This window comes from Pleurodeles waltl, chromosome 4_1 (genome assembly GCF_031143425.1).
Source record: "Pleurodeles waltl isolate 20211129_DDA chromosome 4_1, aPleWal1.hap1.20221129, whole genome shotgun sequence".
Lineage (NCBI taxonomy): Eukaryota > Metazoa > Chordata > Amphibia > Caudata > Salamandridae > Pleurodeles > Pleurodeles waltl.
In genome coordinates, this window is record NC_090442.1 from 212,102,163 (window position 1) to 212,120,165 (window position 18,003).

Here is an 18,003-nt window from a genome sequence, read left to right on the forward strand (position 1 = left end):
AGCCGACTCCGTCATCGCACCCCACCTCCGGGACATCATCAACTGCTCCTTCAACACCGCCACCTTCCCGGAGAGCTGGAAGCATGCCGAATTCAGCGCCCTCCTGAAGAAACCCTCAGCAGACCCCACCGACCTCAAGAACTACCGCCCCATCTCGCTCCTCCCGTTTCCTGCCAAAGTCATCGAGAAGACCGTCAACAGACAGCTTGCCACCTTCCTCGAGACCAACGGATCCCTCGACCACTCGCAGTCCGGCTTCCGAGCCAACCACAGCACCGAGACCGCCCTCATCGCAGCCACTGACGACATCCGAGCCCTGCTCGACAACGGGGAAACAGCGGCACTCATCCTCCTGGACCTCTCCGCAGCGTTCGATACTGTCTGCCACCAAACCCTAGTGCAGCACCTCAGCAACATCAGAATCCAAGAGAAGGCACTCGTTCCTCGCCGGAAGAACCCAGAGAGTCCGCCTCCCCCCGTTCAGATCCGAGGCCACCGAAGTCATCTGCGGCGTACCACAAGGATCGTCACTCAGCCCCACCCTCTTCAACGTCTACATGAGCCCCCTCGCAGCCATCGCATGCCAACACAACCTCAACATCATCTCCTACGCCGATGACACCCAGCTGATCCTCTCCCTCACCAACGACCCAGCCACCGCCTGAACCAACCTGCACGAAGGGATGAAAGACGTAGCCGAGTGGATGTTGAACAGCCACCTGAAACTGAACACAGACAAGACGGAAGTCCTCATCCTTGGATCATCACCCTCCACCTGGGACGACTCATGGTGGCCCCCTGCCCTGGGATGCGCACCCAAACCAACGGACCACGCACGCAACCTGGGCTTCATCCTTGACTCCTCCCTCTCGATGACCAGACAAGTCAACGCCGTCTCATCATCATGCTTCAACATCCTACGCATGCTCCGAAAGATCTTCTGATGGATCCCCACCGAAACCAGGAAAACGGTCACCCAGGCACTCGTCACCAGCCGACTGGAATACGGAAACACCCTCTACACCGGAACCACGACCAAACTACAGAAAAGACTTCAGCGCATCCAGAACGCCTCCGCACGCCTCATCCTCGACATCCCCCGACACAGCCACATTCCGGATACCTGAGAGACCTGCACTGGCTCCCCGTCAGCAAGAGAATCACGTTCCGCCTCCTCACCCACGCGCACAAGGCCCTCCACGACCTGGGCCCCAGGTACCTCAACAACCGCCTGACCTTCTACACTCCCACCCGCCAGCTACGATCCTTCTCCTACCTGGCAGCCAAGACTTGGAACTCCCTCCCCATCCACCTCCGTCTGACCCAAGACCACCTCTCCTTCAGGAAGCAACTCAAGACCTGGCTGTTCGAGCAGTAGCCCTCCCCCCGCGTCTTGAGACCCTCCGGGTGAGTAGCGCGCTTTACAAATCCTTGATTGATTGATTCCCAGGAGACGATGGCAACAGTACTGTCCAAGTTTCAGGACATCCAGCGGCTGGAGGAGGAACAGTATTTGGGGTTCAGGGAGGAACTCGGATCCATCAATACCACCCTGGGCACCATTGTAGGGGTGCTGAAGGAACTCGTGAACACCAGGAGGGACACTGTGGCACAACAAGGGGCCCCTGACACTAGCCTGGACGATGAACTGCCCACCGCCGGCGCTAGTAGACAGGAGGCACCGCCACAGGACCTCGACACCAGCACCCCACCCCCTGCAGATGGAGAACCACCCTGCAAGCGGTCCCTGAGATCAAGGACAAAGACAGAGCACGATGCCAAGACCCCCGTCAAGAAATAAGACCACCCTGATTGTCATCCTTCTGTCCCACTTTGACACCCTGTCCATCCACCAACTGCCCCAGCTCCACTTCCTATGTCCCTTTGGACAATGCACCTGTGAAACAAATAGACTGGACTCTGCCATGGACATTCCTCCACCATCACCCCTGACCATTTTACAACCCCCTCCACTATTTAGCACTTAAATAAACACACTTAAATCACAAAACAATCTGGAGTCAGTCTGTGCTTTCACAAATGTGTATTTGCAATAACTGAGGAAAATAGCAATATCCATTGTATTGTCAGCATACCTATGTCACACAGCTCTAGTCCATGAGGAAACATAGCAGAGGTCACACAGTGGGACCCACATCTGTGAAATCGAAAGGGAAAGTGACAAATCAGGGTCCATACACTGGGTGAAAGTGACAGACAGATGAGAGGTAGAACAAGTGTATCAGATGTAGCAGGCAGTGATGTCGTCTTACCTGTGTCTCACTGGAAGTATTGATGAATCACCTTGTTTCTGTTGTCGATTTCCTGTTCTGCTTCCTCGTCTTCACTATCCACAGGCTCCACAGCTGCCACAAGACCTCCTTCAGGACTATCCTCCTGCAGAAAAGGCAGCTGTCGTCGCAAAGCCAAGTTGTGCAGCATACAGCAGGCCACGATGATCTGGCACACCTTCTTTGGTGCGTAGAATAGGGAAACACCCGTCATGTAGGCACCTAAACCTGGCCTTCAGGAGGCCGAAGGTCTTTCTCTATAACCCTCCTACTTTGCCCATGTGCCTCATTGTAGTGTTCCTCTGCCCTTGTCCTAGGATTCCTCACTGGGGTCAGTAGCCATGACAGGTTGGGGTAGCCAGAGTCATCTGCAAATGTTGTTACAACTGTTAGACACACACTTACCCTTAGGGGCAACCCCATTCCCAGACACCTAGTCACACTATATAGGGTCCATGTCCTCACCTAATAGCCACACACAGTGCCTCTGGAGTTGCCCCATCACATAAGGGATGCTGCTATTCCTCAGAATGTAAGCGTCATGCACTGATCCAGGAAACTTGGCATTCACATGGGAGATGTACTGGTCGGCCAAACACACCAACTGCACATTCATTGAATGGTAGCTCTTCCGGTTTCTGTACACCTGTTCACTCCTGCGGGGGGGCCAAGGCCACATGTGTCCCATCAATGGCACCTATGATGTTGGGGATATGTCCCAGGGCATAGAAGTCACCTTTCACTGTAGGCAAATCCTCCATCTGAGGGAGCACGATGTAGCTGTGCATGTGTTTCAGCAGGGCAGACAACACTCTGGACAACACGTTGAAGAACATAGGCTGGGACATCCCAGAGGCTATGGCCACTGTCGTCTGAAAAGACCCACTTGCCAGGAAATGGAGTACTGACAGCACCTGCACTATAGGGGGGGATACCTGTGGGATGGCGGATAGCTGACATCAGGTCTGGCTCCAACTGGGCACACAGTTCATGGATTGTGGCATGGTCCAGTCTGTAGGTGACAATTACATGTCGCTCTTCCATTGTCAACAGGTCCACCAGCGGTCTGTACACTGGAGGATGCCGCCATCTCCTCACCTGCCCCAGCGGACGTACTCTGTGGAGGAGAACAGCGAACAGAGGGTCAGCCAACACTGATGTACGAAAACACAACTTTATTGCACATATTTTTCAATCCGATATGTGCCTGTCTTAGTGTGTATGCAAGGCCTAGGTATGTGTGACGCATTTAAACATAATGCCATGTGGCCCCCTGAAATGGCGGCTGCCTGACCTGTAAGGTGGAACAATGGGATATGAGGTAACTGCGCTGGCGTTGTACACCATCGCAGTAGGCGGTCGAAGACCACGGCGCAATCCTGCATTGGTTAACATTGGGCCCTATGGGTCCCAGGAGCCAATGACGATGTACGCTGGCGGTGACGGTACGCACCGCAGCGGACATGACCGCCATTTTCTATCTGTTCACTCACTTGATACCTGATGTTCAACAGGAGATTACCTACACTGCAAGTGCTGCTGTGACCTCAGTCTGAGGGAAAGGGCCCCTGCCTTCACCACAGAGGAGTTTGAGAAACTAGTGGATGGGGTCCTCCCCCCGTACACGCTGCTCTACGTTCCTCCAGACAAACAGGTAAGTACACTGTGAGCATGCTGTATGGGCAATGCCTGTGTGGATGGAAGATGGAAGGGGAGAATTAGGCGTGCATGAAACGACGGTGAGTGTATGTGTGTCATGGCAAGGGTAGGAATGCGGGCCAATGACTGTGACGGTGCGGACGGTTATATCTTCTCCTTTTCCCCTGTCCTATTCCTTTAGGTCAGTGCCCACTAGAAGAAGGATATTTGGCGTGTCATCGCCAAGGAAGTCAGGACCCTGGGTGTCCACCACAGACGTAGCACCCACTGCCGGAAAACATGGGAGGACATTCGCCGCTTGAGCAAGAAGACAGGGGAGGCCCAGCTGGGGATGAGTTCCCAATGTCACCCCTGATGTTCCAGATCCTGGTGGTGGCGTACACGGAGTTGGATGGGCGCTTGAGAGCATCACAGCAGCCACAAGGGGGTGAGTACGCTCTCATTCAGCTGATTCAGCGCACATTGGAGGTGTCTGGTTGGGGGAGGTGGGCTGTGGGTACCCCTTGGCCAGGACGAGTTTTGTAGGCATGTTCCCTCCGTAAGGCAGGCTATGTGCCACCCCACCAGTGTTAAGAGCCATCTACACCTAGTCAGGCTCCTGTGACTCATGTGTTCAGCAGTCGGGCATAGGCCTTGTACCCCATGTCCCTGTGATTAATTAGGGAACTCTAAGTGCATGGCGTAGTGCAGAGGGCTGCTGTGTCTGTAGTGTCCGCCAACTGTAGCGGTATTGCATGCACTGAATATGTCTTTCTTCTGTCTTCCCCACCTTTTTGTGGTCTACCTGTTCTTGTGTGCATTAGCATCATCAGGCAGAGGAGCAGTGGCACCGGAGCAGGAGGGATCTGCATCCCACATGGCCCTGGAGGGCGAAACAGCGGACGGCGGGCGAGGGGAGTTCCACAGCGGGGACAGGCGCTGAGACCAGCGACACGGACTCCTCCTCTGATGGGAGCTCCCTTGCGGTGGCGGGCCCCTCTGTGCCCCCTGCTCCTACAGGTACAGCCGCCCCCCCACCAGCACCGTCCTCACAGCAGCACCTCAGCCCCTGCCCCTGTCAGCCCTGCTGCCCTCAGTGAGGAGGCCATTGACCTCCTCAGATCCCTCACTGTTGGGCAGTCTACCATTCTGAATGCTATCCAGGGTGTAGAGAGGCAGTTGCAACAGACAAATGCATACCTGGAGGGCATTCATTCTGGTCAGGCAGCCCAACAGCAAGCTTTTCATACGCTGGCCTCAGCACTGATGGCAGCCATTGTCCCTGTGTCCAGCCTCCCCCCTCCAACTTCCTCCACCCAGACCTAATCCCCTGTACCTCAGCCTATCCCAAGCACACCATCAGACCAGCATGCACACACCTCAACACACAAGGGTAGCTCTGGCAAACATAAGCACCACACAAACCCACAGGCACTCACACAAGCATCATACCCATGCAGACATACCAACATCCACTGCCTCCACTGTGTCCCCCTCCTCCTCGTCTCCCTCATGCCTCCCTGTCACGTCTCCACTCACACCTGCATGCACTACATCTTCAGCCACTACGTCCATCACCACACACCGCTCATGTGCACTCACCACACCACTACCAGTCACACATCCCCAGTTTCCTCTCCCAGTGTGTCTGTGAGCCCTCCTCCCAAAGTACACAAACGCAGGCACCCACCCACCCAACACCCATCCACCTCAACAGCCTCCAGCCCATGCACCTTCACCCAAATTCAGCAGATGTACACCTCCTACAACCACTACCTCTTCCTCCACTCCCAAACCCCCTCCATCTACCCTTCCCAGTGTGTCTAAAACTTTTCCTGTCAAACCTTGACTTCTTCCCCCTCACCTCCCCCACCCCTTCCGTCCCCTATGGCACGGCTTTCCAGGTCACAACCCAGCACCTCAGCCACCACATCAACGGGAACAGTGGTGCCAGTAGTAACCGGCTTCTGGAGTGTGCCAAGCAGCAGGGCAGCCAGTGTGCCAAGGAGCCAGAACACAGACAGTCCTCCACCTCAGAAACATAAGAAGTTGGCCACAGCCCAGAGGGAGAAGGGCAAAATACCTGCCACAAAGGGCTCTCCCAGGACTACAGTTGGGAGTGTGAAGACAGCTGCGCCACCATCCAAGGTGGGGAAGGGGCACAGAAAGAAAGGGAAGTCGCCGCCAACCTGCACGGCGGACAAGACCGCTTCCCAGGACACCGCCGCCACCAGCACTGCTTCCCAGGACACCGCCACCACCAGCACCGCTTCCCAGGACACCGGCGCTACCATCACCGCATCCCAGGACGCCACCAGCATGCTCACTGAGCCACCCACCAGCACTGCAGGCCAATGAGCGCCGCAAGCACCGCCGCTACTGAGGCTGCCACAATCACTGCCAGTGGACACGCCACATATGCAGTGGCACCACCGCAGATATGGCTGCCATCCTCCGTGGTCAGTCGTACGAAGTGGTGGTCAGTTTCAGGGGCCTGGACAGCTTCCATGGCCCACCGTGAGTGGAGATTCACATCCACTACCTCTGTCCTTGGCAGGATGAAGCACTTTGGGCACCAAGCCCCCTCCTGAACCAGTGGAGATTCACATCCACTACCTCAGTCCTTGGCAGGATGAAGCACGCTGGGCACAAACCCCCCCTCCAGAACCAGTGGAGACTGTTATTCACTTGTGAGACTGTGGCTTTGCACTCCCCAGGATGCAGCAGTGGGCAAACCACCCACTGAAAAGACTTGAGACTGTGGCGTTGCACTCCCCAGGATACATCAATGGGCATGGAGGCCCCTCATGGATCTGGCGTTGTGCACTCATCCGGCTGAGGTGCCCCCCCTTCCCTTCCCCCTGAAGTGCCTGTTGTATTTCGATCTGATGCCCCTGCAGTGTTCGCTCCGTTTTGATTGGATATCTTGTGTGGGCCTCGCCCATGCATTTTGGGCCCAGTGGTCCACGGACTATGTATGTGCAGCACATGGACTTTAATTCTTGGTGTATATATTTGTTAATAGTGTGTATATATATATTTATGAGTACTGGATTTTTATTGATCAGAATCGTTACAGTCATTTCCATTGTCCTTGCCTTCTTCTGGGGGCCTTGGGGGGTGTAACTGTAATGTATCAACATGTATTTATGTGTGTGTGCTGTAGTGGGTGAGGGTGGGGGTGTTGCGTGTGTGTGTGTGTCACTCTTTTCCCTCCCCCCTCCCCTGTGTCGTAGGTGCAATACTCACTGTGGTCTTTGCCGCTGGCGTTCGTGCTCCTGGTAGAGGAGCAGGAAGACAATGGCTGGTAGAATATGGAGTTCCGGCTCCATGGCATCCTGGTTCCTCGTATGGTGTGTAGAGGTGAGCATTTTTCCTTCCAAGTTCTTTTTCCGCCGTGTTTTTGTTCGCGTTGAATCCGCCCCTGAAAAGGTGGCGGATTAGCCTCTCATGATACTGTGGGCGATACATTGTCTTCCGCCTGTCTGTTGGTGGTGACCACCATGCTGTTTGTTTGTACCACTGTGGCAGTCAGAGTGTTAAAGTGGCTGTCTATGTTGGCGGTTTCCACCACGGTTGTGATTACATTTTTTTTACCGCCGGCCTGTTGGCTGTTTTACCGCCACTTTAACACCGACCGCCAGGGTTGTAATGAGGACCTATAGGTTTGTTGACGATACAATATTCTTTTTTTCCCGTAATTACTTCTTACATAAGGGTTAACGAGCATCTAACCCTCTCTGTAGCCACACATTTAACTACCATCTATTGAGGCAAGCTGGTTCTCTTTTTCCAAAAGTGTTCACTCTTTCACGTTGGTCTAAATATTGTCCTGACGACTTTTTCTCTACCTCCTCATTCTTACATATATTTGACCCACAGCGGTCATTCATTGTACTAAAGAACGCTAAATGGATGATCAGCTTTTTATTTGCTTAATTGCTGTGAAAATTAGGCAAGCTGATGAGAGAAGAGGACCATCTCCAACTATCTTTTTCTTCCTATTAAAAGGTGCAATGCCTTGGCGAAGAAGCAGACTTCTGATGGCTTATGTGCTCCTCCCACCAGAGCGGAGGCAGCTACTGTGGAGAGATATTCTTATGGTATCCATTCTCAAAAAACGAATGTGTGGGTGCAAATTGTCAATCAGAGGAACACATTATTTACCTTTGTTAACGTATATTCATCCATGTGATTTTATTTTGTTACTATTACGATGTTTAGATTTTCTTCAGTTTATATTTATTTTGTTATTGTAAAGAACAATGGATGCTACAAAGTACAACCAGATTCTGAATTTTATATATGCAGTAATGTGTACCCTGATGATTTCAGTAAAATAATGAAGCATGGATTACGGAGACTTTCCAAAAAAATCACCATTGATGGTAATTTATTTTTCAAATTACTTTGGAATTAGAAAATTGTTATACATTCATACAATTTACTGTACTTGTTTGAATGAAGCTTCATGAATTGGTGATCCTTTCAATTATATTGATCTACCTACTTATGTGTTAACAAATATTGTTTAGTCTGATTCATTTCATTATATTTTATTTTTTTAAATGATTGTTAGCGTGTGTATATATATATTACGTGCTTTTAATGTATCTCTCGTGCAACATCTGCAGTAAATAGAAATCGTCCTTTAAACGTTCTCATGTTTTTTTGGCAAATTAGGTGAAAAGGTGTTCTTTGTAGGAAAGGGGAAGAAGGCACAAGTTATCGTTGGTGAAGAATTGGCAAAACACATTTTTAATAAGTTACATTCTTCACTAATTGGAGATCACTCTGGAACTAACAAAACTAAAAAGAGTATTGGCAGCCATTTCTAGTGGCCAAACATGACTGATATTGAACAGTGGGTGAGTTATGTGTTGCTAATCTTTCAAAATAACTTCTATGTAAAACATTTATTTTCTTTTATGTTTTTATTGAGACATACTTGTAAAGCTATTGTTAGGCAAGTTTTTCATTCCTAATAAAGGTATTTTTGCACACATCAGTCATTTGAGCAATCAGACGCTTTTAAAGGGTGGCTTATCAATCAATCAATCAATCATGGTATTTATAAAGCGCGCTATGTACCCGTCAGGGTTTCGAGGCGCTGAGGGGGGGGGGGGGGGAGGGAGCGCTGCTGGATTAGCGGTCGAAGAGCCAGGTCTTGAGGAGCCTTCTGAATGTGAGGAGGTCCTGGGTCTGGCGAAGAGATGTGGGGAGAGAGTTCCAGGTCTTGGCGGCGAGGAAGGAGAAGGATCTGCCGCCGGATGTCTTGCGCTGGATTCGGGGTACGATGGCGAGGGCGAGGTTGGCGGATCGGAGTTGACGTGTTGGAGTGTAGAAGTTGAGTCTGGTGTTGAGGTAGGAGGGTCCGGTGTTGTGAAGTGCCTTGTGAGCGTGGGTCAGGAGTTTGAAGGTTATCCTCTTGTCTACCGGGAGCCAGTGGAGTTCCTTTAGGTGAGGGGAGATGTGACTTCGGCGATGTATGTTGAGGATCAGTCGGGCGGAGGCATTTTGGATACGTTGGAGGCGTTTGATGTCTTTGGTTGGTATGCCTGTGTAGAGTGCGTTGCCGTAGTCAAGTCTGCTGCTGACGAGGGCCTGGGTCACCGTCTTTCTGGTTTCTGTTGGAATCCACTTGAAGATTCTGCGGAGCATTCGAAGGGTGTTGAAACAGGAGGAGGAGACGGCGCTGACCTGTTTGGACATGGTGAGGGCGGAGTCCAGGATGAAGCCGAGGTTTCTTGCGTGGCTGGCAGGGGTGGGTGGGAGTCCGAGGACGGAGGGCCACCATGAGTCGTTCCAGGCCGAGGGAGTGCGTCCGAGGATGAGGACTTCCGTCTTGTCGGAGTTGAGTTTCAGGCGGCTGTTGTTCATCCAATCGGCGATGGATTTTAGTCCCTCGTGGAGGTTTGTTTTGGCGGTGAGCGGGTCTTTGGTCAGGGAGAGGACGAGCTGGGTATCGTCGGCGTAGGAGATGATGCTGAGGTGGTGTTGGCGGGCCAGTTGAGCGAGGGGGGCCATGTAGACGTTGAACAACGTGGGACTGAGGGAGGATCCTTGGGGGACGCCGCAGATGAGGTTGGTGGCTTTGGAGCGGAAAGGGGAGAGACGGACTCTCTGCGTTCTGTCGGAGAGGAAGGATGAGATCCAGTGGAGGGCTTTATCTTGGATGCCGGCTTCTTGGAGGCGGGTCAGTAGGGTGCGGTGGCAGACGGTGTCAAAAGCGGCTGATAGGTCGAGGAGGATGAGGGCTGAGGTTTCGCCGTTGTCCATTTGATGTCTGATGTCATCTGTGGCGGCGAGGAGGGCAGTCTCAGTGCTGTGGTTTCGTCTGAATCCGGATTGTGAGGGGTCCAGGATGGAATTGTCTTCGAGGAAGTGGGTGAGCTGAGTGTTGACGATCTTCTCGATGACTTTCGCTGGAAAAGGGAGGAGAGAGATCGGACGGAAGTTTTTGAGGTCGGTGGGGTCAGCCTTGGGTTTTTTGAGGAGGGGTTGGATTTCTGCGTGTTTCCAGCTGTCCGGGAAGGTGGCAGAAGTGAGGGATAGGTTGATGATCTTGCGGAGTTCGGGGGCGATGGTGGCGTTATCACCCATGGAGGCTCAAATAGCTGTTGCGGACGTGCTGCACACTCTGCGATCCATGTCTTTAGATCCTTTGTGAGCTGGTTCAGTGAGTCTGCATGTCTGAGTTTGAGTGGAAGCGTGTTTGACTGGGCTACAAGGTAAGAAAACCATCTGCCTTCAGATGTGCTCTTCCTGATTCTGTGGATGGCAGCAAGGGTGGGTTTGGAGGATAAGATCTGCCTGGTGTTCTTTCCCTAACCGGTACCCACAATTGGCACGGCCCTGGCACACAGATATGTCCATTGTAAATGGTACACCTGGTACCAAGGGCCTGTTGCCAAGGAAGGTCTCTAAGGGCTGCAGCATGCCGTATGACACCCTGGAGACCCCTCACTCAGCACAGACACACTGCTTGCCAGCTTGTGTGTGCTGGTTGGGAGAAAATGACTAAGTCGACATGGCACTCCCCTCAGGGTGACATGCCAACCTCACACTGCCTATGGCATAGATAAGTCACCCCTCTAGCAGGCCTTACAGCCCTAAGGCAGGGTGTACTTTGCCCCAGGTGAGGGAATAGCTGCATGAGCACTATGCCCCTACGGTGTCTTAGCAAAACCTTGGACATTGTAATTGCAGGTTAGCCATAAGAGTATAAGGTCTGGGGGTTTAACAAGCACGAACTCCACAGTTCCATAATGGCTAAACTGAAATATGAGAAGTTTGGTATCCAACTTCTCAGCACAATAAATGCACACTGATGCCAGTGTGGTATTTGTTTTAAAATACACCCAGAGGGCATCTTAGAGAGGGACCCGGAATACCAGTCCGACTCCTAGTGCTAGGCTGACCAGTTTCTGCCAGTCTGACACAACCAGACGAGTTTCTGGCAACATGGGGAGAGTACATTTGTCAATCTGTGGCCAGGAACAAAGACTGTACTGGGTGGATATGCTTCTCACCTCCCTCTGCAGGAACTGTAACACCTGGTGGGAGCCTCAAAGGCTCATGCCTTTTGTTACAACACCCCAGGGCATCCCAGCTAGTGGAGATGGACTCCCCCTCCCCCCCCCCCCCCCACACTTTAGGCAGCAAGGCTGGAGGAGATGATGAGGGAAACAAGGAGGAGCCACCCACCAGTCAGGACAGCCCCTAAGGTGACTCTTAACTTTTATAATTCCTCCATCTTGAGATTGGAAGATGCCCCCAAAAGCAATATGGATGTGCCCCCATCACCTAAGGGTGGAGGCACCAAGAGGGTGTAGCCATTGGCTACTTCCCCAAGACCTAAACACCCCCCTAAATTGAGTATTTAGGGGCGACCCTGAACCCAGGAAATCAGATTCCTGCAACCTGCACAAATAAGTTCTGCTGACCTGAAAGCCCCGCAGAGATGACGGAAACACCAACTGACTTGGCTCCAGCCCTACCGGCCTGTCCCCAGACTCAAACTGCACAGCGACGCATCTGTCGGGGAACAGCCACTCTTGAAAGAACTCTCCCTTCCCGCCAGAAGCGTGAGACTTCTCACTCTGTTTTCTGGAGCTCGAGGTGGGGGCATTGGATGCAAATACCGCAGAGGGGACTCCCAGGCGACTGCGATAACGTGAGTAACCTGAGTTGAATCTTGTGGTTCTAAAATAAATTAAAATATATTTCTGATGGATACAACTACCTGTGGATTCCTCACCTTATGAATTGTATCCTTGCGCCAGCATCCGACGGAAAGTCTTCTTCCTAGCTGTCTACGTCGACGAGGACGTCATAATGGCATGGCTCCACGTGACTCCGTCTGACGTCAACGTGCCAATAATAGGTCCTTGTCGGCGTACTGACATCAGTTTTCCTTTTTTCCGTGCCTTCGCCAATGGTTTTTCTTCCTGGCTCGTTGTTAACTGTAATGATTTTCGGTGGTTACAGTGTCGCCTCCGAAGAAGTCCGGTTTCAAGCTGTGTAGAGAATGCGGGGGTCGGATGTCAGTGACCGACCCCCACTCGGACTGTATTTGGTGCCTTAGTTCAGAGCATGATGTGGAAGGTTGCTCTTCGTGTCAGAGCATCAATCCAAAAGCTCTGAAGGAGCGCGAAGCGAAGCTCTTCATAGCCAAAGCAAAGAAGAAGGGCCATAAAAAGGATTCCTTCCATGTTTCTCCCAAAAAGCATAAGAAGCAGTGTCATCATGACTCTCAGCGCCGTTTGGAGCGGAGCCGATCGAGGTCGAGGTCTCGATCTTCACGATGCCAGAAGACATGGGAGATGAGTCCTACTGTCACGCCTCAGCAGGAGAGTCCGGAGTTGTCACTGGTCCCTTCAGTTTTTGAGGTCGCTCAAAGTAGCCCTCACTTTTCGCCGGTGCCGAGGGATCCTGATGTTCTGCAGGCAAACTATTGGACTTGGGTTAAGTCTTTTGAGTGTGTGTGTTCCTCATTTATTGCCTGTGTGTGTACAACAAATGTTTAACACTACCCTCTGACAAGCCTACTGCTCAACTACACCACCAAAAAATAGAGCATTCAAATTATCTAATTTTCCCACTATCAACCTCTAAGGGGAACCTTTAGACTCTGTGCACACTATCTCTCACTTTGAGATAGTATATTCAGAGCCAACTTCCTACATACATCAAAATAGAACCTCATATATTGTAAATGTGAGGGTGTCACACATTATTTCCATGAATAGTAGTGAGCTGCTCCCGTGTTACAATAATGGAAAGACCTCCCTATCCCTGAAAATGAGATGTTAAAACTTTTAGAATGTAGACCAGTGTGCCAGTGACCTGGCCAAAGAGCAAAAGGCAGAATGGGAAGGGGAACAGGGTCATAGAGAAGCAATCACCAGGAGAAAGTAGAGAAGAAAATGAACCTGCAAGGATAAAATAAGGATAAAGGAAGAGTAGGACGGTAGAAGAAAATGGGATAAGGTGAAACCAAGTAAGTCTTGTTTGCCTTGGAACTGAGCAGCCCTATATTTAACATGGGCGGTCATAATACATTCAATGGCAAGATTTTTTTGGCACCACGTGCCATACTCACAAATTCATCTCAACTCCCAGCCCGTCCTCCTTGTGTAACATTGCAACCAATTAACGAACATCACAAAAAAGTCATACTCACACTTGTACTTAGCTGTCCGTCCCTTGCCCCCTCCCAACTTGTTGCCAAGTTTTGATGCAGCTTTAACTGAAGTTCACTGGCTTCCTCGTAAGCTGGTCCCCAGTGCCAGTCTTTCCCCAAAACAAGACACCTGATCCCTTGATCCCAAGTGATAAGGCTCTGTAGCACCCTTCTAAGTCCCATAGTAAGTGTTACCTAGAGTGTCTTGGTACTGCAGAGGGTCGCTAAGAGCTGTAGCAGAACTTGTTCTTCTCTAAGGGACCCAGAACTGACCTCATGCAGACTGCTTGACAAGGTGCCCCCTAAAAGTGAAAACGCAACATAAATTATGGACTGTGTGCCATGTCCTCAAAACATTGCATGTAATATTTGTAAGTCACCCCTATAGCCCTAAGGCATGGTGCATATTATTATATGCGTGGTCATATCTGCAAGAGAAGATATGCCCCTGCTAGGTCTGTCGTTTCTTAGATATATTAGGTGAACAGGGAATCCATTTTAGTTGGCCACTGATTAATACGAGTTGCCCAGCTCCATGATGTCTTTAATGAAAATAGGGATGTTGAACCTCTCATGTTTTATAAGCCCTGGCGATGGATTTATTAATGCACGCATCCAGAGTGTACCTTACAGTTTCCTCCTGAAAACATAACAACTGCTTCTGAGCTAACTGACCAGTTCTAGCCAGTTTGCCACCAACAGACTAGAGTGAGATCCAGGGGTGAGATCCTTTGCTCTTTGGAGGTCAGACACAAAGCTTCTCAGGGTGAGGTGTTGGACACCCCTTCCCATAGCATGATCTGCATTCCGAGACAGATCTAGTCTCTGAAAGGGAGATGCCCACCCCCAGACCCCATCTGGCACCTGGATATTCAGGAACATTAGCTATGTAGGAGGCATTTTGCATTTCGAGGCTGGACACACCCCTAGGGTGACCAGCCCGAAATGGACACAGCCTAGGAAATTCTACTTGTGTCTGGTGGAATTTAGGACCTCTGGACATGGTGTTGCCCACTCCCCACAGAAAGTGGTCATCTACAGGGTGTTGTGACTCCAGGGTATGTAGCTGTAGCAAAGTACCCTTATTGTGGCATGGTTACCCCCACATTTTGCTTGTCAGTATGCTAACCAGGACCCCAGTTACTGTGCACTCCCCCTGTACATTTGTTTGCTATGACTTCATACCTCCCACATTTGCATACTGGTGCCCCCATGTAAGTCCCTAGTATATGGTGCCCAGGGCGGGGAGACACCAGGGGTTCCCCATGGGCTGCAGCATGTTATGCCACCCATGGGGACCTATGTAAAATGTGTTTGCAGGGCTGGCATTGCAGCCTGCATGTAAAGGTGCATGCACCCTTTCACTGAAGATCACTGCACCAGGTCCCTGTAAGTCACTCCTAAGGCAGGGCCTCCTAGCCCAGAGGGCCTGCTGCAAGTACCGATGTCGGAGGGCACCCCTGCATGAGCAGAGATTCCCCCACAGACTCATCTCCATTTTCCTGGACTTCATTAGTGCGGGGATGCCATTTCACGCTTGTACTGGACATAGGTCACTACCTTTGCCAGCTACATAAGGGTAACTCTGAACATGGGCATGTTTGTTATCAAACGTTTCCGACTTGTAGTCCAGGAAGGCAGAACAAAAGAATTTCCTTTAGGTGACGGAGTCAACACCCTTTGCCTTTGGGTAGAAAAAAGGTGTTAAATGACTTGTGAGGGGTAGCCTCGCCAAGCCACTGGTATGCTTTGATGGCCACCATTGGTGCCATCCTCTCATAAAACCAATCTGCACCAGTTGAGGGACCCCTAATCCCTGCTCTGTCCTGGAACTGAACAATGGAAATGGGAATGACCACTCCCCTGTCTATCACCACCCCAGATGGCCCTTTGATTCTGCCATCTTGACCTTAGGGTGGGCAGAGGCCTCTGGGGGCATCTTAGTGGCCATGTGGTTAGGTGCCCAGTTCCCCTTCCAGGGCTATTTAGGGTCTTCCTCATGGGTGGGTTCCCAGATTCGACATGCAAGACTCCAGCAGGAATCATCTGCATCGTTTACTGAAACTTCTGGCCTCTCGAACCACAGCTGGACTCCACAGGGACCTACAGTCCGCATCTACAGCTACGCCTCTGCTCTCCAACATTGTTTCTCTGGCTTCTTCTAGCAACTGCAACATTTCCCCGGCTGTGCATCATATGAGGGTGGCAAGTCTTCAGTCTGCCCTAAGAAGCAAACTTCCCGTGGAATTAAAGAGTCGCTCCTGTGCATCTGCAGGCATTCTGCTGCAATGATGACCGGCTGCATGGATCTCCTCTTCTATGGATTTTGTGGATCCTGCATCACAGTTGGTGGTCCTTTGTGTCCTCCCTACCAGCTGTCCAACTTGGGTGAAGGTAGGACCTTCCCTTCTCCATGCATAGTGTCTCTTGCAACTGACAGGGCTTGATGGCACCACCTCCAGGGGAACTTCAGTCTTTGTGTTGCTCCTGTCCACATCACTCTTCCCTGTGACGCTCAGCCCTTTGCATGGTTATTCAGCGACGTGGGACTCCTTTTTAAGTGTCCTGCATGGGCCTCACCGTGACTCCTGTGCTCCTTGCCTGCGAGTCATCTGTGTGGGCTGCATCTTCTTCTTTGGACTCTCCGCACTGCCGAGGGTCGCTACGGACATCCCCTGTGGGTTTAGTTCCCTCTCCCCCTCACTTGGCCTTCCTGGACCCCAACAGCTCCACTGCTAGCAACTGCGATATTTTCCTTTTTCAGATCTTGTATGTGTTTTTTTTCACTCCACAGACTGACTGCAATCCTTCATCCAGCGTGGGACGTCGACCGCATCAGCCAGGAACTCTTCACCTGCCCCAGTGTTGACCGTCTTCTTTCCACCGTCGACCAACTCCTGCATCCACCTAACACCAACACCACCCCACCCCCACTCCCCCTGGTCGAGTTTTGTCTGCTGTTTTTCAGTGTTCTCAATTGCTTTTTAAACCTATTCCTGATTGTTACTGTACATGTGTAGTATGTTTACTTACCTACAATTAGAGTATTGCCTAACTAGTGTTTGTATTACTCTAATAAAGAGCCTCTATTTTCGTAGCACTGAGTGCCTTCTTTCATTTGTGTAAGTGCTGTATGACTGCAGTGGTATTGCATGAGAGCTTTGCGTGTCTCCTAAATAAGCCTTGGCTACTTATCCACAGCTACCTTTAGAGAGCCTGGCTTCCTTGGCACTGACTCCACTTCACTCATAAGGGATACTTGGACCTTGTATAAGGTGATCATACCAATAGGTAGTTAGCACACACCAGGCCAGATTCCTACAGTACTCCAGTGATTACTACCCTTCACTCTCAATACCGGTTCCCCTAAATTGACTATTTAGGGGAACCACTGATACAAGATTGTAGGAAGATTGCTCTGGATATGCTATATCAAATTGAGATATAGTCTGTACAGGGATTCACCAGAGTTTAGAGGCAAAAAATATGATACTAATGCTGTTTTGTTGTACTGTGGTCGAGCAGTTAGGCTTATCAGAGGGTAGTGCAAAGCATTTTTTGTACACACAGGTAATAAATGAAGCATGCTCTCAAAGCCCTAATTTCAGGGCAATTCTTTTTAGATACCAAAACTTGTTTTTGTCCATTTATTTCTAGAACCACAAGATTCAATTTGCAAGGAAAGCACATTTACAAGTAAGTATCCAAAATATGTATCAATAAATATTTGTTTTAATTTGGCAATATAAATGGCTTATTTGAATATAGCAAATATGTTTTAAAAGTTGACACACTGCAATTTTCAGGAACAGTTCCGTAGGGAATAAAAGAAAGTACAGTTATAGCCGTAAGTACCAGACCTACAGTTCCATTCTCTGGGGGTTATAATACCATGGGTCTGAGTTTGAGCACCCTCCACCTGCCACACGGGGCTGGCTTTATGCAGAGGTCAACGTTGCTGCCGGGTTTTACAGTGGGAACCTATGGCGACTGGGGGCACTCAGAATCAGGCCTGCTTCTAGGTAAGAAGCCTGATCATTTGAGGCTCACCACCAGGTGTTAGAATTCCTGCAGGGTGGAGGTGTGAAGCACGGACACAGTGTCTGCTTTGTTTCTGGCCTACTAGAGCACAAAAGCTCTTACCCCATGGAATCAGAAACTTGTCTGTTTGTGGAAGGCTAGCGCAGACCCTTCAGTCCTGCATTAAAGGAATGGGTAAATACAGGGAGCATCTCTAAGATGCCCTCTGAGTGCATGTTTCAATAAAACCAGCACTGGCATCAGTTTGGGTTTATTGTGCTGACAAGTTTGATACCAAACATTCTAGACTTTAGTTTATGGATCTGTGGAATTCATAATGACAAACTCCCAGCCCATATACTTAATATG

At 50.6% G+C, this 18,003-nt stretch overlaps 1 long non-coding RNA gene across 2 annotated transcripts in view; it reads left to right on the plus strand.

Annotated features, from left to right (window-relative positions):
- The window catches only part of LOC138288497 (uncharacterized), a 38,272-nt gene extending 20,958 nt beyond the window's left edge, over nucleotides 1–17,314 (plus strand). The window contains exons 2-3 of one of the 2 annotated variants that reach the window (XR_011202419.1): nucleotides 8,241–8,317; nucleotides 17,272–17,314. This is a non-coding gene — a long non-coding RNA (uncharacterized lncRNA). Of the gene's footprint in view, nucleotides 1–8,240; nucleotides 8,318–8,612; nucleotides 8,793–17,271 lie in introns of those variants that run through there. The other variant, XR_011202420.1, reaches the window with a different exon arrangement.
- The last annotated feature ends 689 nt before the right edge of the window (nucleotides 17,315–18,003 follow it).